This window comes from Lactuca saligna, chromosome 6, assembly GCF_052625555.1.
Source record: "Lactuca saligna cultivar CGN05327 chromosome 6, ASM5262555v1, whole genome shotgun sequence".
NCBI lineage: Eukaryota > Viridiplantae > Streptophyta > Magnoliopsida > Asterales > Asteraceae > Lactuca > Lactuca saligna.
The window spans coordinates 67684529-67691237 of NC_136422.1; the positions used below are offsets into that span (position 1 = coordinate 67684529).

Below are 6709 nucleotides of genomic sequence, written 5' to 3' on the forward strand. Positions count from 1 at the left end.
ACTACTTGTATTTCTCAGGGATTCAGTAATACAGGTAAACCCCATCTTTTGGAGAAGGGACGCTACAGGGTTAGTTTAAAACTCATTTTTGTCATCATATTGTAATTTAATTTGAACAAGTATCACTCAACAATGTAACTCTAAAATTATATATATGATGGTTGTTTTACTATCTTTACTATGTATTCAATTGTTACGATACTACATGAAGTCATCCGCCCTCGAACCTTTTTTTTGCACTCGGATCGTCCCTGTTGTTTAATTTTGTTGCGTTTTTCGTCGCTGTGATTTGATTTTGTTGCATTTTTCGTCTCTTACATACATAAAGTTATGGACCAAACATGCAACTTTTACCAAATCATAGGGACGAAAAACGCAACAAAATCCACCTATAGGGACGATCCGAGTGCAAAAAAAAAAAATTAGGGACCAAACGTGTAATTTTGACCAAACCATAGGGATGATTTCAGTAATTTACTCTATCTTTTATTTATTTAACATAATTTTGTTTATGTTTGTACGCATGATATGATATTTTTTGGCATGGTTAGAGCCACATAGAAAGGCTTATGACGATGAATAAAATTTTGTAGCAAGATTGAAAAACGAAGTGATATAAAAGAATTTTCGGATTTATGACAGCATTGTGGAGAATGCTTTGTGATTGAGCTTAAATTTTACCGATGTTTTTCCAACCCGTTGATTTTTGACCTGACCAAAAGGGAGTACATTTAGACGACGTTTTTAGTCATGTTTTTAGCCTCTTGAATAACAACCCAAACGGCTGTCCAACATCTCGTTATGGTAGCCCACTATATCGTTTTAAGAACTCATAAATAAATATGATTACAGCCCAAATAAATAAATTAGAGCCCATTAAATCTTATGATGGTGCTGGACTGCTGGGGAAAAAAACGAAGCACGTCAAGAAACGAGGGGCATCACACAAAATGAGACCTATGCTGATAAGTGAGGATGACGATGGACGACACAAGAATGGGGAATCGAATTTCTCCATTTTTGTTGGTTTTCTTTTATTTTACTAATACATATCTATTTCCTAGAATATGAAACTATATAGTTGAAATATTAATAAATAGATGTTTTTTTAATATAAAATGTCATTGTTATTAATTTTTAAATGATAATTGTTATGCTATTTTAATATAAAACATTGATTAAGTTGAATTATATCATAAGATAGACATTTATTAAAACTATATAATCTCAAACGTTTATATTTATTAAAACTATATAATCTCAATGGTTTACAACTTATACTCGGAAGTTATATATGGATAAAATTAAATATAATATATGTTTTATTGTGATTTATAGTTGTTAAGATTATTATATAATATAATAATTCTAAATTCCTTAGGCAACAGTGCTTGATTGTGATTGGCTGGTTTTTTTCCCTCTTTGCTGCGTTTTGTATTTTTATTTTTTTTTTCTTTACTTGGTGGCAAACTACGTGTTATCTCCTCACACAAGCCACCGCCTATTGATTATCTCAAGATGATTTTTATTCCACTGCCTCAAATCCACAACTTTAATCTTCTTTACCCCAAAAAAGCATCAATCCACCTTTTCTCTTCTCAACATTCTTTGTATTTCTCTCGCCGGGTTTGAATCAGATTCCCACCGCCTCTATTGCTTTGTCAAATGATGCTAATTTCCCTTCTTTTGTGTCTGATGGTGCATGGTTAGTTAATATGTTCTCATACTTCTACACACTACCGTTCACCAATAAGGTTTTCAAAGCAAAAAACTCCCATGCTCTTTCAGCAACCCTTTGTTTCTTAATCTCCTTTCCCATTGATTTCACAGCTCAAACCCAAACACTTCAATCGATTGCCATCTAAAAAAAGAAGAAGAAAAAAAAAGAACACGAGACTACTAAAGCAGCCTTGTCCATACATGCAACCTTCGGTGGCCTCGAGACAGCGACCCCTCATCGCGATCGATTAAGAGCCGTCGATGCCACCGAATGCTGCTCCCGTCGCCCCAGAACGACTCACTATTTTCCCCTTCGCACATCACCATTGGAGCAGGAAGAAACTTCTCTACTTCTTCCCTTCATTCCTTCGGTCTCGACGAATCTGCAGATGCTTCCTCAGTCGGCATCGATTGGCATCCATTGAACCACTCAGCAACCTTCCTGCCCCTTTTGGTCGCCGCTTTCCAACCTTCCACCATTTTCCTAGCATTGGGTTCTCTAAGAGATATACACAATTAATTTCCGGAAAATTGGAGATTTCGTTGGCTATTAACTAGTCGACGTAATCTGCGTTCGAAATCGAGATGCGAATCGAGGTAATGTGTAATCTTTCAATCTTCCGATACAAGTCACGTTTTTCTTACCTCGATACAGTACATGCGAACTGGAATGATAACCTCATATCGCTTCCAAACATTTGTTTTTTGATTGGATAACAAACATTTTGTTTTCTATGTTTGATTACTTTAAATTTACGTCAAGAACACCAGCAATTTCATTAGATTACATTCAATTTGTTTCATATGTTCCATTAATTTATCTGTGATGTACATTATGATGTGCAGGGTATAAGAAGTAGGGCAAGAAATGCTAGAGAAGTTACTGATCTTCATGATAGGTTGCTTGATATTGAGGACAAGGAAGAGTTTCAGGTCAAGGGTTTTAGAATTCAAGATATATGATATAGGTGCAGCTTTCATGGCCTTATTGTTATATATATTTTTAATTCAAACTTTTAGAGCAAACAGAATCATAATTTTTGTTGGGTATCATTCGTAGATTCTATGAATAGATATGTTTAAAGGTTTTTGTATACAAATTTTTATTTTTACCCTCCATTTGATCCAAATCCCTCCATCATTCAACCTTTGTTGGCACAGTCGGGGTAGAGATAAGCATAGCCAAAGAGCTTATGATAAGGTTACAAGTGTCCAGAAAACATGCAAGCAATCTAACTTGAACCTGTAAGTCCTTTGTTTCTTTTTTTTTGCCCTATTATTTAGTGCTTACTTTATAAAATGTTATTTATTTAAGTATTTAATTTAGTTTCTGATTGGCTTAGGTCGCGTCATCATTGGACTCCTCCTACTATTACATAACCGTGCTTTAGTTTATAACTATTTACGGATTATGTTATGAAATTTAAGCACAATAAGAAAGTGGAAGCTACCCCAAGATCATTATTATATGCTTCTGTAGGAAGGTAAGGTTAAGACTTCCATAGAAGATGGTGTTTCAGCACCTCAAAAATGCAAATGTCTTCCATGAGTTGGTTGCTTTTAAGCAAAATCAATTTCACGTTTCAAACAACTTAAAATTGTTTTCAGGTTCGCAATTGTTCACTTAATTTGTGTGTGAAATTTGGGTTGGATTTACAATCTTTTTAGGTATCCATGTGGAGGTTGTAGATAGATGTCCGTGGAAGATGTCGTTTTAGTACCCCAAACTCCAAATGTCAAATCGATTCTGGCCCATTTTTTACAAATAAATGAAAGTATGTTGCTATTTGAAGCATGTGTTAATCTTTTCATTAACTACTTAATTTGTTAAACTTACTTTGTTTATATGGTTACAAACAGTTTTATCCGGTTTAAAGTTTACACACAAATTAAAGAAGGTACCAAATTTTCTTTGTTAACTTTAATTAACTATGATATCTGATTTTATTAATTACTTAATGTTGAGTTTTCATTTTTACATGTTCAATAAAATTTGTATGTACCTTAGAAGTGATAAAGTTCATAGTTATAACTAGAACTAGTTTATGATTATAACTCTTTCTAGATTTCATTGAGATTTACTTTTTTATTTTAGCAAACAACTTTTTAAATTTTCTGTATCATGTAGGAATTTATGGTTGAGCTTTCAAGAGGATAAACGGATAAAAGGAGTTAATAAAAGTTGTTGAAGTGGATCAAGAAAACTGACATATTTTGTATAAGATATGTGGTTTTCCCAATGTAGCGGGAACTTCTTAAAATCCATCAAACTTAACTTGCTATTTTGTTACTTTAGTGAAAGTTTAGGATGACATTTTAGAATGAAACAAACAACAAAACCCCTTCTGACCTATGCAAAGCATGGACATCTTCCCTAGTTTAATTTAAAAAACAATATTCTCTTAACATTTTAATTTTGATCATTTTAATTACTTAAACAATAAAATATTGTTTTTGTTTTTAAACATTACAATATAAGTATTTATATAATTTTATTTTTAAGTATTCTTGTTATAAGTTGATTTTAAATTATTTATTTAAAAACTTTTAATGATATATAAAAAAATTGAATTTTTTTTATTTAATTTGAGATTAGTTTTGCATTTATACAATTTAAAATTTTTGACTATTGATAAAATAATAATCTTTGGATTTTTTTTTAAGTTTAATTGAATTTTGATTTAAACAAAACTATTTCAAGTAATATTTAAATTAACAATTGAAAATATTTTATACAAACTTTTCAAAGTTGTGTGAATAATGACATGGTTTACATATAAAAATATTGCCAAACTAAATAATAAGTTAATTATAATATAATAAGTTAATTATTTAATATTTACAATTAAAGTTAATTATTTAATATTTAATGTTAACAATTGAAATATAATTTTACAAGTGATGTTATTTAAGTATTAAAGTTTAGTTAACTTACTATTAAAGTTTAGATTTTGTATTTATTTAATATTATTAATCAATTTATAATTATTAAAAAGAAAATAAAAAATTATAAAAAAGTTAAATGCAAGCGGAGAAATATATATATATATATATATATATATATATATATATATATATATATATATATATATATATGGAGATAGAGAGAGAGATAGAAAGAGAGAGAGAGAGAGAGAGAGAGAGAGAAAGGTAAGTTCAACTAAGAAAATAAAAAAGGTTAAGAATTGAGGAATCATTCTCAGCCAATCATTCAAGGGTTTAGGTCATTTTTGTCACTTAACTTTTGGTTTTGTCCTCATTTGGTCACTTAACTCTTTTTAAGTTTTAAAAGGTCATTAAACTTTTGGCTTTCTGCTTATTTAGTCACTTAACTTTTGGTTTGTTAGATTTAGTCACCTAACTTTTAAAATTATGCTCATTTAGGTACTAAGCTTTTAAATTTTCTCAAAAGTTTAGTGACTAAATGAGCACAATTTTAAATGTTAGGTGACTAAATGAGCACAAATCTAAAAGTTAAGTGACCAAATAAAAAGTTAAGTGACTAAATGAGCACAAAATCAAAACTTTGAAGACCATTTAAAACTTAAAAAGAGTTAAGTGACAAAATGAGCATAAAACCAAAAGTTAAGTGACCAAAAATGACCCAAACCCATCATTTAATTAGCATATTAGCATAAAATACACGGTGACAAATTTGTAAATATGATATATTAACCTTCAATCACAGATACCATTTCTTCTAGATCATTTATCTGTTCTTCATCAACATCATCTGTTATTCATTCATCTTGATTGTTTCTCTTTGTTCTTCATCAACGTCATACATTCTACTACTTGTTCGCTATCAAAATCACACGTTCTTCATAAAAAAAAAGACATCGGCACTTCATAAAAACATCAATTCTTCATCAAAAATCTTCGTTTATTCATCAAAATGTTGTGATTCGTCATTAAAAACATTTATTTGTACTATTAAGTGTAACTCGTGATTCAATATTGTCCGGTTTCGTTGACATCAAGCAAAATCGTTAAAATAATCCACATTTATCGATGTCACATCATTTAGTGATCACCAATCATCGAAACTTCATCAAAGGAACCTTCGCCAATATCAAACAACGGTAGCAATCAAAAGTTCATCAACATAACCATATATTTGAAGATTTTTTTAAAAATCGTTTTTCAAGTTTGAAAAACTTTGTTTTTCATACATTTTTTTTCACAATTTTTGATATAAACCTATTGATTATTAAATGATTTTGATAGGATTCGATTTGCTTTGTAATTATTGGCTTCAATTGTGAATTTTTTACCATAGTTATCTAAGTTAATTTATTTGCATGCCAACTGTTCGATGAAATGCAAAAATTAAATATATCACGTAATTCACAAGTAAATATGCCTTTATACGAGAATCAATGTATATCTTTTAAAAACACAGAGCAAGTATGTAATTGATATGTGAATAATATATAAAAAAATATATTCACATGTGAATACATGTAATATTCACAAATGAATACAGGTAATATTCATAAATGAATACATCTAATACGCCATTTTAAGGTCCTAAGCAACTTTGTAATTCATATGTGAATAACATATAAGAAATATATCCGCATGTAAACATATGTAATATTCATAAATGAACATATATATATATATATATATATATATATATATATATATATATATGTAATAATTAAATGTGAATATATATGTATTATTGACAAATGAATAAAACTCGTTGGATTAGTGTCTAAGTTCATAACTATTTTTGGTATGTACTTGACCCGATGGTGCATGGTCCTTTTGGGTTGCCTTCATCAAAGCAACATGATAGGATGAATTATGGAGAGAGAGGATTAATTATGATTCATTAATATATTATGAGAGTAATATATTAAAGGAGAAATCATATTGGTTAATTAATATTAGTCAATAATTAATTAAGAATTAATTTTATGGCTAAAAGACATTAATTAAACTTAAGGGACTAGAACTGTCAATTGTATAATAGTTGAATATT

General features: G+C 29.5%; 1 long non-coding RNA gene across 1 annotated transcript; it reads left to right on the forward strand.

Moving 5' to 3' along the window:
* The first annotated feature begins 1714 nt into the window (after window positions 1-1714).
* Window positions 1715-3466, forward strand: LOC145002106 (uncharacterized). The gene is made up of 3 exons (XR_013661807.1): window positions 1715-2316; window positions 2566-2964; window positions 3063-3466. It is a non-coding gene; the product is annotated as an uncharacterized LOC145002106 (long non-coding RNA).
* Window positions 3467-6709: the final 3243 nt, after the last annotated feature.